A 16,472-nucleotide genomic window follows, 5' to 3' on the forward strand; every position below is an offset into this window, starting at 1 on the left:
AAACATTGTACCTCCAAATCCCAGACCCTCCCTGATCCAGGATCTCTGTCCGTCTCCTATTCAAAATGTTGGACTATCAGTTAGCTTTCTGTCCTTAAGATTATTCTTGTTTTTAAGTCTGGCCCTTACTGAAATCTCTACAGAAAACCTCAAAGAGCTTTTCCACCCCACTGAGTAATGGAATGAAGTCTCTAGCTTAGAATTTAACTTATTTTCATCCCTCCACAGCAGGTGGGTCATTTTTAGCTCTTTATGGTTTGGCCAAGAGCAAAATCAACAATCCTAACTGCCTGTGGTTTAAACAAGATGAGATACATGATTTTTTGTGGACAGGGCACCTTCCCAAGCTTCAGACCTCATACATCAAGCAGAGATAAAGACCCTGATGGAGCAGGCTGGGCAGGCTATCCTGACCCCTGCAGCACAGTTAACACAAGCCCAGCATTCAGCCTCCAGATCTAAGAAAGGTAACTTGGGGACTGATTTTCAGAGGGACTGACTTTCTTCATTTAACTTAGCCTTTTTGTTGTCAAGAACCAGAGACTACCAGTTTGAACAGGACCTGGCTGGTTTTTGCTGATCAATTCAAGCATATAACACAACTGCTTTCCAGTTGCTAGTGAGGTGGGAGTGCACTGAAGTGTCCTCCACCCCACCCTGTCTGCCTGCAAATCCAGTCAGGTGGTCACTGGAAGGTTCTGGGTATTAGAGAACAACAACCCGGTAATTTTCTATTCAGACAGATTAATGTGATAAAAGATTTGAAATATAACCTTGAACAAGGAGGGAAAGAGCACATCTTCACAAAATAATGTAAGGATTATTATTTTACAGGAAATAGGATACACATCAAGTTAATGGGCAGGAAGGAAATCCATCTTCCCAGTGGCAAGGTGTGTTTATTCTTAGATACTTCAGGAAAAGAACACCACGACCCACAGGACCAGAGCTCTCCCCTCACCCCAGCTCACCTTTCTCTCAAAAACTCATGCCCATCTGCAGAGTTTTTTTTTTCCAGAGGAGAAATTCACTGACTCAGTGGATGCCTCGAGCCTTTGGGATTAGTAAAGACTAGTCGAAAAGTAATTTTCATTAATCTGTAGAAAAGTGGGCACACAGAGAAAGAGGGGGCAGGATGTGGACACCTCCGAAGGCATAAGAAGGGCCTGGGGATGGGAGCAATTTCATCAAAATCAGACATTATTTATGTTTTATCCAGTAGGTAAAACTGTATTTTTTTTAGAAGTTTTAGTTTTCATTCCTATTAGCATGACAGATCAGCATATTTTCTCATGTTTATTAATTTGTATTTCTTCTGTAACTGCACATTTGTACGCTTTGATCTCCAGTCTAATGTTGACTAATGGTAATGAGAGTAGACAGCGTTCTTTTTCCTAAATTTACTGGGAATTCTTTTAGAGCTTTTCCATGAGTATGATTTCTGCTGTTAATTGCTGATTTAAGAAAAAACAGAGAAACCTTTCAAATTAAGCATACTTCTTTTAATTTCCAAGTTACTAACGATGTTCCCCAGAAATAGATGTTGAGTTTCATCAAATGGCCTTTCTAGCATCTACCATATACTTTCTTTCCTTAATTACTGAGGCAGTGAATTACTTCAACAGATTTCCAAATATTGAACTATCTCTGCATTTGTGAAATAGGGCAGTGTTATTTTAATATTCTCCTACAGGATATTAGATGGCTGTTTTTAATATTTTTGCTTTTATGCTAATTTATGAAATAAGTCTGCAAAGGTCTTTTTTAGTGGAACTTTACACACCACTGCCACACCATGAATTGCTAATTTATATATCTTTATGCTTTACAATAGCTTAAATATCTCAATTTTTTGTCCTTAAAGTTTGGATTGGATTTACTGTCCAAACATTTGGATCCTGTGCCTATGAGTCAGGGGTGAAGGAGCATAGTGAGCTCTTTGATTCTCTTTCTTTATAGTTTCTACCTATTTCTGAATACAAGTTGCTATTTTTTTCAGTAATTTTATTCATATCTTTTACATTTTCAAATTTGTTGTTATAAATGTATAGTTGGTACTCATTTTAAATGATTAAGTGATTCATTATCTAAATAAATACCTCCTCATTACTAAGGTTGCACATTTGTGCTGTCAATATAGTCTTTTCAAAGAAACAGCTCTGACAATATTTTTTAATTTCCATTTCATTAATTTTTGCTCTTCATTAATTTCTTTATTCTTATTTTTTTAGTACTGCAATCTATCTACCTTCTAAGATGGAATGTATAGCCCATATATTCTGAATTTTTTTCTTTCAAAAAAGAATATAAAGGTTGAATATGTTTGTCTTCACTGCCATTTACCAATAAATATTAATTTATTATTACAACTATGATATAGTAACATTATGATTTCAGAATACTGAAGAATAACAATTGAAAAGTTTTTTTTTTCCACTACCCTTGTTAACAACACAGTTTTTACTCGCCTTTTTAACCTGAGTTTTATACAGAGTTTCTTTTTAAAAATGATTTCATGTGGTTATTTTACTGTCTTCCTTTGCTCTGTTTTGTTTTTACCATCCTTTAGTCATTGATTTTTTTGACTACTGCTTTGTAGATTCAGGATTTATACTTTGGGGGATTTATTGACATTTTTATTTTGCTGTAATATGTAAAAAATCTTTTGTGTCTGAATGTTTCATAGTCAACTTACGTTTAAGTGGAGCCAAGTTTTAGCAAATTTCTATGTTTATAATTCAGAATAAAGAGATAAATAGAAATATAATTTTAGATACATATTTTCAAAGCTGTATCAAGAAAAATATAAGCTGAGATTGAAAACAGATTCTAATGGATCATTAAATACGGAGTTCAGTAGTTCTCAAAACCTGAGCCTTTATCATTCTCCCACCTTCCTACCTAAGTCACTGTTATGGGCTGAACTGTGTCCCCTCAAAATTCCTAAGTTGAAATACTAACCCTTAGTATTTCAGAATGCAACTTTATTGGGAGATAAGATCCTTAAAGAGGGGATTAAGTTACAATGAGTTCACTGAGATGGGGTCCTAATGGGGTCCTAACACAATAGGACTGGTGTCCTAGTTAGAAGAGGAAGAGACATCAGGGGAATGTGCACAGGGAAACAATGAGAAGGTGGTCATCTGCAAGACAAGAAGAGAGACTCAGGAGAAACCACACCTGCTGAAGCCTTGATCTTGGACTTCTAGCCTGCAGAAATGGGGAGAAAATAGTTCCTGTCATTTAAGCCCCCAGTCTGTGATATTTAACATGGTATCCCTAGCAGACTGCACTATCACCACAGGCTGCAGTTCCCACCACACCTTCATAACGGAGGCCAAGTGTGTTTGCAACTCACAAGTCACACCACCACCATTGCTTTCCTTGGAGTAAAAACCTATTTCTCAATACCCATGACTTTACTAAATGTAGAAAAACAAAAGGTGGTCCAAGTTTGACCACTTTATTCATTATGTAACTTGTCTGTTCCCAGTAGACATGAACCCATTCCTTTAATTTGTTCATCCTTTTCTCTCTGCCTGAAGTTCACCACACCCACATCTGAACAAATAGGTCAGTAGCTGGTCCAAGGCTATGAATTCAGGTCTCCTGATTCTTGGTTCAATGCCCTATCCTCCTTACTATACATTTCATAGACTCAACAATTTATCTAAAGAATTTACTTTTCTCTGTCATCTCTAGTGAATAGAATTGCACTGACAGTTAAACAAGTGCCCTTTAAGCTTTTGTGAAAATGACCATTTCTGAAACCCATCATAAGGTCTGATATCTTCTCATCTGGAAGGAATCAGGATTACTTTGTAATACATAATGTAATCTAGGAAGAAGGTATTCTTCAGGATGTCTATACCTAAAATTCTGCAGATCAATCCTCTTTTGGTGAAAAAGAGTATTTCTTAGCTCTGAAACATTTAAAGCTGTAGTCAAGGCAGAGAGAAGGGTGAAAGTTTAAGACTGAAGTTTGCTTGCTACAAGAACTGCTTGAAGCCTACATTACCTTTAATATTCCTTTGACTGAAAGCCATTATATAATTACACTAACAAGTCTTTGCACTATAAATCAATGGAACTCATATTAAGTAGCTTTCCTCTGAAGGGACTGAAATGAGACTGAGATTGAGAAAGTGAACAGGGAGACAGCGTTTGTTAATTTTTCCACTTTAAAATAAATTATTCCTTTTTTCCTTCTCCCAGTTTCACTAAAGATAATGCAAATAAGTAAAGAGGAAGAAATAGCCACCTATAATCTCACCATCCCCAGGAATAATCAATATTGTTAATTCAGTGTACATATTTCTAGTCCATTTTATATAGACATAAATGTCATTTTTCATTGAAATTACATCTCAATTTGTGTTTTAGGTTGGATTTCCCTAGAAGACAAGGATCCAAGTGGAAGTAGTTCATTTGAGCGATGATGTCAAGAAATCGAGGTAGGAAAGTGAGGCAGAAAAGGGAAAGCAGCCAGCGAAGTGGATTTACCCAGGAAGCAACCACTGTGGGGACCTGGAGCTGATTCCAAGGAGGAATTCTGACTCCCACTGTCAGAATGAAACATGGGCCGCAAAGTTATCTCAACAAAGGGGTGAGTGACCTGGACTGTTTATACATGAACTCCATCAATTACTGGGTCAATGCTCATCTAGGGGTGTAATTCTTCAGCACTTCTGGCCTGCTAAGCACATGGACAAAGAAAACTCAAGCAAAAGAAGTAGACGCCGGCAATGAGAAGTACAGCAAGCATACACCCAAACAGTGAGGGTGAAGGTGTACAGCTGTGGTTCACATAGCATCTACCATAATTGGAATGTTACTTGGTAACTTGCTTTATTAATATCTTTTACCTTGAATCTTTTATATGGCATTAAATGGACTGAATAATGATATTAATTGTCACTCCTCTTGGCTGCATACTAGTCTATTAAATGACTACATCTATCTCTGGTTGTTGGCATTTGAAATTTCTACTTTTTAAATTATAATAGACAAACTGTAATACACATTTTTGTATTGAAATATTTTGTACAACTATAAAAATATCATTATTACAAATAGTCAGAATTGAATTACTGCATCAAAGGATATGCAAAATTGTATGGCTTTTGATTTGCATTGCAAAGCTGCTCTTTTGAAAGATTGCACTGATTTACACAATTAGCAATGTGTATTTTTCCTATTGTTTCCTGCCCAATATTGAGCCAAAGGGACAGGGCTTCCCCCAAAGAGCCATGGTAGCAGCCAAAACACTGCCACCCCATTGGGCTTGGAAGGTAGAGCATCAAACCACAGAGAATTATTCTTGAGACTTAAAATTGAATGGAATTTGCCTCGCTAGGTTTTGGACTGGCCTTGGGACCTGTCACCCTGTTCTTCGTTCCAATTTCTACGTTTTCAAATGGGAATATTTACCCTGTGCCTGTCCATCATCATATTTTGGATGTATATAACTTGTCTGGTTTCACAAGTTCATAGTTGGAGAAGAATTTTGCCTCAGGATGAACTGCATATTGAATTTCAGCCTTATCTGTTTTAGATGATATTTAGATGAGATGTTGGCCTTGAGACTTTAGAGTTGACGCTAGAATGAGTCAAAAGTTTGGGAGCTGTTGGGATGGAATGCATGCATTTTGCATGTGAGAAGAATGAACTTGGGTGGTGGACAGGTGTGGATGCTATAAACTGAATTGTGTCCCCTAAATTCATATGTTGAGGCCTTAAGCCCCAATGTGATGATAACTGGAGATGGGGCCTTTGGGAGGTAATTAGGTATAGATGAGGTCATGAAGGTGAGCCCTTCATGATGGGATTACTGCCCTTATCAGAAGACACCAGAGAGCTAGCTCTAGAGCACTCAATCTCTCTCTGCCACGTGAAGACACAGCAAGAAGGCAGCCATCTGCAATCCTGAAAGAGAGCCCTCACCAGATTCCCTTTTACAATCCCCTGGGAAGAGTGGAACACCAAGTGAGCACGCCCACTGAGCAACCTGCTGGGTCTGTTTCCAGCTCACTGTGTTTCATGTCTTTCTTTGCCTCTCTTCTCTTTTTTCCTCTATCTCACTGCACACAGGTTTGCATCTCTTTAGGCAGCAACACTTTGCTGCTGCAGGCTCTGCTTTCTAGGAACCCAGAATAAAAACAGATTTTTTATAAAGATACTACATTTTAATTATAATAGAAAAAAAGTCCAATGAACCTTTAAAAAACAAAAATAGTATATGCAAAAATCATTGAATTGGATCATTTTATGTTTGAGATGGCTATTTAGAAACCATTATCTTTTAGACTGCAAGCAGTAAAGTTTCCAATTACATCCTTGTATAAAAGCATGGTCTGAATAATATAATACACTTACTTGGATTCATGGCTTTTAGACAACTATACCCAAATAATAAGAATTAATGACAAAGTAGAAACTTGATGAGAGGTCTCAAATATAGAGTACAGGTCCATTTTAATGTTTATCACTGACAGATTTATTTTTAAAACTGAACTGAATGTATAAATAATAGGAAATGGGAAGAATATACAATATTATAAATAAAATTCACATTCAAAATGACCTCCATCTATAATGTGAAGCATCTCTATCTCACAGTGAATGCTAAAATGTACTGTCAAGGTTAATTTTAACAAAGATAAATCTGAAGCCCCAAATTTGGGTCCAGAAATCCAAATGTACAAAAACTGGTTAGAAAGAACCTGTTTCTGCAGCAAAGACTGAATTTAGGATTTTAGTTGATCACAAAACTCATAAGGACACCTTTAAGACTCTAACCCAGTCTTACACACTATTAAGGAGTAAGTTGTCCAGATGATCCAGAAGAAAACAGTCCACTATTCTCTGTTCTGTAAGACTCTTTTTTCAGTGACACTGTGTCCAGCTTTGGGAGTCAATGAGAATCGGAATGCTGTTAAGATAGTTGATATATCAAGGAAAATTAAGTCTAAAAGATTAAAGATCTGAAAAATATGTCATATGAAAAGTAAACGGTTGAAAGGACTAGGAATATTTAACCTAGAGAGTCCCCCTGGGGCACTTAACAGCTATCTTCAAATTATTAAAGCACTATTAACAGAAAAAGATATAGACATACAGATTACAGGTTGTTCTAGAAGAGAAAATTCCAGTGATGATGCCCAGACTTCTGTGGCGATTATCTCCTCATGACTAGAAGTATCCAGTTAGAGGCTGGATGACCATTTAATTCGGGAGTGGAATGGTGGAACAATGGCCTCTAAAGTTCCCTCTAACTCTAAGCCACCCGCTGGAGGAGCCTCGAAATAGCCTTCTTTCATTTTGAAATTTTGTGAATCATTATCTTGTAAAGTTCACCTTAGTAAGTTATTTTTTTAAGTAATAAAAGTCCCACACATCTTTGAAATGTAAGACAAGTAGACAACTATTATCATACAAATGAACAAAATAAATTCTTTTTTTAAAGGTCATGAGCAAAGAGGGATCATTAATATTCAGGAAGAGAATATGCACAGTGCTGATATAACGAGCAGAATGGAGATTTGATTCAAGTGGGGAGGAACAAGCCTGAATTTATAATCAAAGCCGGGACTATCACCGCTCGGGTGGAGATCAGTAGCACAGTAGTAGCTGCTACTACTAGCAGAGAGGGTAGAAATAGCAAAAAGTAGCAAAGAGGGTAGCACAGAGGTTCTCACCTAAACAGCAGTGAATGACAAAGCCAAGAGAGTGCGCATAACCCAAAACCTTTAAATAAAACCTAGGTCCCCTAGTCCAGAACTGATATCATAAGGACTATGCAATGAAAAGACATCACAAACAGGTATCAGAAATGAGGTATGGAGCCAAGAATCTGGCCAGGAAGATAAAAGCAGGGCCTGGGTAACAGCCAAGAATTGTGTTCCCTGGATACGCATTTAGATGGAGTTTACTGAACATGAGATTGGAAGTTCATAGCATGAAAAATGAAAAAAAAATTTGAGAGAGATAATTTGTCTTGCAAACTGTTCTTCTCAAAGACTTCTTCTATAAAAGATATACCTTCCTTTTGCCTTTTTTGGGGGGGGGGTTATATATCCTTTCTTATATGAAATAATGATAATTGCAAATTTTGTTTTGTTCTGTTGAATGCTCTCACTGGCAATGGGAAATACTAACAAACCTGGGCCAACCTCTTCATTTGTTTTCCTTTTAATTTCACCAGTCTGTGAAATTTAAAAATCTGGGAGCAAGTGGCTCAGAACATCCATTTGTGTTTACAGTTTGATTTTGTGATGCAGTTGGGGTAACATGTTAAGTCTGGACTGAAAAGAAGTTTGAAAAGAAACAATTTTATCTGGCAAGTGCAATCAATAACTGTACAGATAATTTCCTACATGCCACACAACTTCATTCATTTTTAAATATTCAAATATTTTAAATATCAAAAATTTTAAGTATCAAACTATTATAAAGACTACATAGGGTACTTTTTTGTTCTAGTTTGTTTTACTGTGTTCATTAACTGCTTTAATGAATGCAGAGTAACTAGCTTTATTGTTCTGTGAATGTATGTGCTCATTTACAACACTCAACTGAGGAAAAAAATCAAAGTTAACAATTTTCAGTAATTAAATGTTAAGCAGTCAAAATACTAAACAGCATTACCCAGATATATTTCTAAATGCATATAAAAACTTCTTAATATTTCAATCTCAAATAAAATATATCTATGGCATAAAATTATAGTACGAATCATGCAATTATGACTGAGTCTTGTTGGGTACTTATTCTAATCAATGTATCACCCTTCTGAAGATGAAAATAAACCATGAACATGAACTCTATGCATATTTATACTTCTAAAATGTAAGAGAAATATGTTAGCCGTTAGGCCACAGACAAGCATTATTTTTCTGAGCCTGTTTCCAAATCTCATTATGAGGAAAATAATGAGACAATGTACTATATACAACTGTGAGTTATTTTTAATCACTGAAAATTGTATCAGTCATGTCATAATACTAAAATAAAATCAAGCACAATTGAATTTAATAATATTCCTAAGCAAATAATTCAAGATGCATGCCAAAGTCTTAGTGATTTACATTATCTTCAGTTTTCACTGTGTGTAAATATGCTATAAAACAGTTTCAATTGATAGAATACTAGATAATATATTGCCTACTCTAATTTCCACCTAACCACCAAGATTATAGATGTACTTATCAAAAATGAAGAAATTAAAATATGACATATAACATTCATATGAGCATAAAAATACCATTTCTGTGAGAGCTAAATTAGAAGCCTCAAAATAATATGTGTCATTTTCTTACACTAACATGTTCCAAATTAAGAAAGCAGCATGGTAAGTATAAGTCTTAATTTATGAACTGCCTTTGGGAATGAAATAAATTCTGGGTGACCAAGCTGTTTCAAAAATAACTTTGCATTCATTATTTTAAGTAACACTGAAGAAAACCTTCACACCAGCTCACGACCATGCTTTCCGTCTAATAAGGCAAGTGTCACCCCCAAGAAGCTAGTTTATCATATAACATTTCTATTCAATCATTTCATTTTTCACATAATTTTCCTCCTAATCCTTTGTCAAAACATGAGGAAGGAACAGAATCTTTTCTCTGCATAATTTTCCCTCAGCAGACTGCCATTGCCAGCAGCAGCAGATTAATAATAGATGCTCAGTGACTCTTCAAGTATTACTGGCATTAGGCAGCAGAGCCTGGGGTTAACAAAGAGGTCACTTAGTGTCATTCTGCTCAATGGATGTACAGTAATATTTTGCTAAATCTCTCTTTCATGGAATTTAAAAATTTTAATATCTTCTCCCAGGTTCATGAAAACTCCTAGGAGTTTATGTTTGCAAATCTGACTCTGAGCTTCTTTTCCCAATATTAATTCAGCTGAGAGGAGAATTTCTGTCTCATGCATGCTATTTTTAGTCTGCCTGGTGACCATGCAAACGTGGAAACCAACAGACTTCCTGAATTCCTACAAAATTCACTCCAGCAAACTCTATCAAGGATTTGAGTTATAAGAAGTATTTACATCACAGAAACACAAACATTTACCATTAAGTAGACTTTTTTCTCAAAACCTTCTCCTTCCTTAGTCTTCTTGTCTCCCCCTTCCTTCTCCTTCTTATTACTAATTTGAACTTTTCAAAATGTATATAACCTGGGCTCCAGCCTCCACTCTGTTATTTTATCCACCTCTCTTTCTTCTTTTTCTCTTCTATGCTATTTCTCTGTCTTCTTTGCCCTTCAAGGAAGTAAAATAGAAACAGCTCATTTTTAATGCAAATTAGTTCAAATTCCTCTTACCAATAATGCCTGTTACACTGACTATAAAAGCAATATCAAAGTAATTCACTTAGAATTCAAAGGTGTTTCCTAGTTTACAGGTTTCCATCTAAAATTCAAAATTACTTAGAATAATACAACCTAAAGGTGCTATGATTCAAATATCCCTTGCTAAATAACTATGATGTGGAATAAATTCTATGAAGATAACTTCAGTCAAGTAGTTTCTATCAAAAAATAAACATATCTCAAGAGGGTTAGAGGCATAAGCCAAGTCAAAGCACATAGGCATAAGTCAAGGTTCATGAGCCCTGAATGTGCTTGGCATGTGTATTCATCTGAATCAGATATTCTTACCTTTCCTTTATATGTGCAAGCACTGAGTTGTAGAGCAAATTAGTTATTAAGATTGTCCTTTAAAGTTCTAATGAGTTCTCCAGCAATTTACTCAGATATATAAATACCTTTTTCTCTATTTCACCATTAGCTACCCAAACAAAAGCAAGCAAGTTGATTTTCACTTTCAGTCCTGAAGGAGTACCAGAATTCAGAATTAACCTACTATCTTAAACAACCAGAAAACTAGAAAAGTATAGGGGAAAAACCCCACAATTTTCAGATATTGGACTGCAGTCAGTGTAGGGCTATGATGCCAGACAGAAATAAAAGAAATGAGGTAAACCTCATAATTTCCCATACCTTCTACCTTGATGCAATTTCCAGAGAGCAGAATAGAAAGGAATGATCTGAAAAGAGTTTAGAGAAAGGGCTCAGATTGCAGGAAAGTAGAAGTGGCTAAAATTTCCAGGGCAGAGTACCTGAGAAATCAAGAGAGATATATAAGACCTGAAAAACACCAAGAACCAACTTGGCCTAATTGACATACTGAACATTCTGACCAATAACTGCAGAATATACTTTCTTTTCAAATCCACATGGAATACTCACCAATGTATACCATATATTGATCCATAAAACAAATTTCAGTAAATTTAAAAGAACAAAATCATACCAAGCATATTCTCTGATCATATACAATTAAATTAAGAAAGAAAACATAACACTATCTTGAAATTCTCAAAATATCTGGAATGAAACAACACATTTCTAAATAAGAAATAACAAGTAAAATATTTAAATAAATGAAAATGAAAACCCAACACACTATAATTTGAGGAACATAGCTATGGACTAAAAGCAACATTCTAAGCCTCTACTTGGAAGAAGCTGGTAAAAGAGCAAATTAAACCCAAGGTAATTAGGAGGAAAAATAATAATAAACATAAGAGCAGAAATCACTGAAATAGAAAACAGAAAAATAATAGAGAAAATCAATCCAAAAATGATTATAAAGCTCTAGCTAGACTGATCAAGAATCAAGAGAGAAGACTCAAATTACCAATGTCAGTGATGAAATGAGAGGATATCACTGGAGACCCTACAGGTATTAAAAGAGTGGTAAGTGAATGCTATGAATAACTTCACGACCATTAATATGAAAACTTAGTAGAAATGTCACGTGCTCATCCTCAACCAGTCTCTTCAAGGTTGTGAAATGTTTTGCTTGGCCTAACTTTGGTTACATGTTTACTTCTTTCATTGAAGGTTCAGATTCACTCAAACCACATGGGTTATGAATTTAAGAGAGGTACTGAGTAGGCAAAGAAAACATATGTCTATTCTACAACAGTGGTCCATGTTTAACCTTTCTATTTCATCTTTCGCATTTGTATCACTGGGTAGTCACTGTTTTGAAGTCAATTTCTCTATCTAAAGGACACAACCTTCCTACCCAGGAAGAATGTAAGAAATTAGCCTATGAAATGCCTTGCCTAGCTCATGCTCTATATTCTTTCTAGGGTCTTTTGACATCTTCCACAATTTTTGACACAAATTGACAACTGGTGAAAGTTAAAACTTTTAAGTCCAGCTCCATCTAAATTCTAGGATCAATCTTGAATTTGGTCAATGGAAAGTTAAAAAAATTTTTTAATTTTAGCATGAAGTCTCTACTGCTGATTACTGTTTTTGGACCTTGGGTCTATGGACGTCTTCTCTGGGCATTTTCTTTGTTCTTAACATCATGGCGCAACAATGCCTTCGAGTCCCTATAGGCTAGGAAGTCGGTCTACCTAGGTCTTTCTAGTATTAGTATTCTAAACCCTCATCTTTATTGTTGGGCCCTACCCTGTGAGACCTGACTCCTCTGAAGCCAGCTTATGTTCTCATAGTCAATGAGCCTTGCTCCCCTGCTGAGACATTCTGGGATGTATCTGTTTCTTACAGTGTAGATTTTATACATTACCAAGATATAACTAAAGGCTCTTTCTAAAAGAGATTAGGATTATTGAATCACTTACCTTCCTGGAAATTTTATTTCTGAAAATAAACTGAATTAGGATATAAGGAATATGAATTGTACAATCTGCACATCTAAAAAATCTGCCATTCGTTAAAACAACCTAAAAATGTCTTAAAGAAAATAACTATCTTTATGTGAATACACAAATATGCCTGGCTTGGGCTGTGTGAGCAACCTAAACACTATTTCATTTAATCTCCATACCACTCTGCAAGGTAAAAACTAAAAATCTCTTTTAATAAATGTGTATATTAAGTAACTTGACCAAATTCATAGGTTGTTGAAGTTCAAACTAAGTTTGTAATATCACTAATTTCATAGATTCATTAGTACCATAAAATCTATTAAATACAAGTGAGGAAAACAAAAAAGGGTCCATCATAAAATTAGAACAGGAGTTCATTTCATTGAGAGATAAAAGAGTGTAGTGGAAAAAATACAACTCTGGAGTGAAATAAACTGCTATTTAAATCTTAGAGATGTTAGAATGTTTTAGTATATCAATTAGTATAATTTTCAACATTAAGTTTGAAGATGAAAATGATATAGCCACAGCCAACAAATAAGTTAAAGCATTCAATGAAATCGCACATTTATTTATAGTACAAAGTAAGTCTAGAAGGGAACTTACTCAACCTGATAAAAACCTACAGTAAATATCATTACTAATTATTTTTTAAAAAAGACTTCTTTAAAATCAAGAATGACAAAGTTTTCTGGCAAATATGCTGGTCTGAAAAGTAAGCCTTCCAAGAAAATAATAAATGAATGAATGAATGGCATAACATATGTGATAATCTTACAGAGAAAATTATAAATCTTCACTGAAGTATTAAAGAAGACAAATAATGGATAAACATACTCTGCTTATAGATAGGAAGATAGTATTTATAGATATTGATCCTTCCCAAATTGAACTATAAATTTATGTAATTCCAATCAAAATCCTAACAAGAATTTTTTCACAGAAAATTATAAGCTAATTTTAAATTTCTATAGAACAGTAAAATAAATAGAAAATATTCCCCAAAAACTTATTAGAGAGAACATTACCCAACAAAATGGCAAGATTTATTAAGCTAAATTAGTTTAGAGAGTTAGTAGTAATTCATCTTAAATGTTATGCATTGATTGAAAAAAAATTAAGCAGATAAACAGAACACAATCTAGAGCTCAGAATCTGACCAACATATATTAGTAAATGTGATCTCTAACAAAGATGGCATTGCAAATCAGTGGGACAACAGTGGACTACTCAATAAATGGTCCTGGCGGGGGAATTTCATATAAAAAAGTGAATCTGGATTTCCTACCTCACACTATCCACAAAAACTAATCCCATTTATAATAAACATGCAGACACAGAAGCAAAACATTAAAACTTTCAGAAGAGACTGTGACCTTCTTCTTTTGCTGTCCCCAAATGCCACCCATGGACTAGTTTGGTGCTGCCTGGCACTTCTTTCATAAAACGGCAGCTAAAACTATTCCAGCATTCATGTTGGCCAATAAAAAGCCCATGTGTAGACTCAGGGCGGAGAACGAGGATCAAGTTAATTTCAAGTGGCAGGATAGGCACCGTAGTGCAGTTTAAAATTAAGACGTTTACACCACTTAGTAAACTAATGAAAACATATTGTAAACAACAGGGCTTTTCAATAAGGCAGATCAGCTCCTGATTTGGTGGGCAGGCAATCAATAAAAGACACACCTGCAGAGCTGGAAATGGGACAGAAGAGGCTGTCAGTGTGCATCCCAGCAGCAGACAGAGGGTGTCTAGTAAACAGAGAAAGTACTTGCTACCTTTCTCTGGACCTGTGTCCTCGGGTAAAGCAATGTATTCTAAATTAAAAAACCATGATTTGATTTCAACACACTCTGGCTGCTACAATAGGTTTTCTTTAGTCTTTTGTTTCACCTTCTTGATTCATTTTAATTGTATATAAAATAACTGATGTATGCAAACAGGTACTTTGCATTTTATTTTCCAAATAGACAATGATATGCAAAACTGGGAATGAAAGGGGTTACTCAACTCTTATAAATTGATATGACTTTCACAACTTTAAACTTTTGTAATTACTCCCATGCAAAGAAACCCTCTTCAAATTACCCCGATCTGAATCTGTTTTCTTGGACTCTGATTCACATACCTATTTTTCCCAGGCCTGGCACCAAAGCAGAATGTTTGGTGGCAAAATCTACATAATTGTCCACTGGTTGATGTAATCTGATCTGGGTGAGGTGTCGAAACCTGAATCCTCAGAGACCAGAATTAGATACAAGCCCCTAAATGTGTTTCTAGAAATCAGGACAAGAAGTAACAAAGTGAGTTCTATTTGTAGGAATATATTCCCATAAAACCTATGTGAATCTATAGATAACAAAATGGAAGTAAGTATACTAAGTACCTACTTATTCCAGTAACAGATTTCTTACTTTTTTGCTTAAACTTGAAATTTTATACAAATAGTTTCTAATCTGTTTGTGTATGAAGACACTTGTTAATAATAAGGAATGTATTTGTGAGGTAAAATATAAAAATCTTATTGTTTATCTATCTTACAATAAAAACATGAAAAGTAACCAAAAAATTTTAAAAGGAAAATTCTATATTTCTTTGGTCTAAAGGCTCATTTAACTTCAGACATTGAGGATGATATTAACTCTGTGATTCCAAGGTCAGGAGCAAGGATACCTGGAGGTTTCAGATCCTGAACCACTTGTCAGGTTCAAGATCCTTAAGCATGCTGATCACGGCTAAGAGGATTTGTTTTCCTGTGTGTTATTTTTCTGTTCTGTCAGATCATTAGCAGTATTTAAATTGTATTTTTTAAGCCCTCTTCTCCAGCTTGTGTGTTTTTTTAATGTTTCTAATATAAATGACAGAAGACATTTCCCAACCCAGCCCCAACTACTTCCCCAGTGTCATCTCCTATTTATCCACCCAACAGCCTCTCCCCAGTCTCCGCCTGCTCCCGGCGCTGCCATACCTCAGTGCTCCTACTGCAGGCCACAGTGCTCATCCTTCTTACCTGTGGCGTACATCGTGTCCCCTCGTCTGGAAAGCCCTCCCCCTCTTTTCCACTGAATCCCTTCTAGCAGCTGCCCCTTGATATTCTCCTTCCACTTCCTTAGCACACAGAATTGTCTTAGGGCTCTGGTACAGGCAGGGGCCAGAAATTCCTTGCTTCTTCCCTACATCATTCTAGGCAGGTACTGTCTGCTATACCCTGAAATATTATATTGGCTTCTAAGCCAATGTGCCACACATGTGGTGAGAACCAACTGTATGCTGGGCATCCTGCTAAGCTCTGACAATACAAAGACGGCCAGGGTGGCAGAGTAAAGAAGGTGGGAGACAACAGGAACCCAGGCAAAGAAGCACTACTACAAAGGTCCATTCTGGAGGCACGTGTGAAAGGCTGTGAGCACACTGATGCTGTTAGCAAGCAGCATGATCAAAGGCCGTGTGTGGTGGGCAGGAAAGAGTTAAAGACATTCCCTGCTGGTACTAGTCTGCAGCCTATCATTGCAAAGTTACATTCATACTGTTTCTGATCATTTGGGAGAGAAGACAAAAAAATCTTAGAGCAAGCGGAGTGTTTTCGGTGGATACCAATCTTCCTGCAGCCCTTTTTCAGAACACACACAAGAGGCCCTCCGTGGCCACATCAAATTCCCTATGACAGGGCTCACTGCACCAGGTCTCTGTCCTTCCTAGCACTTGCTATAGCTGCAATTTTGAATTTTTAAAAATTTGATTGCTTCACGATTTTTTATCATGCTAAACTGGAAAAGCCACA

At 35.9% G+C, this 16,472-nt stretch overlaps 1 protein-coding gene across 1 annotated transcript in view; it reads right to left on the reverse strand.

Annotated features, from left to right (window-relative positions):
* UNC13C (unc-13 homolog C) overlaps positions 1–16,472 on the reverse strand; it is a 638,789-nt gene that overhangs the window by 578,011 nt on the left and 44,306 nt on the right. The window lies entirely within an intron of this gene.

The sequence above is a fragment of the Camelus ferus genome, chromosome 6 (assembly GCF_009834535.1).
Source record: "Camelus ferus isolate YT-003-E chromosome 6, BCGSAC_Cfer_1.0, whole genome shotgun sequence".
Classification (NCBI taxonomy): Eukaryota; Metazoa; Chordata; class Mammalia; order Artiodactyla; family Camelidae; genus Camelus; species Camelus ferus.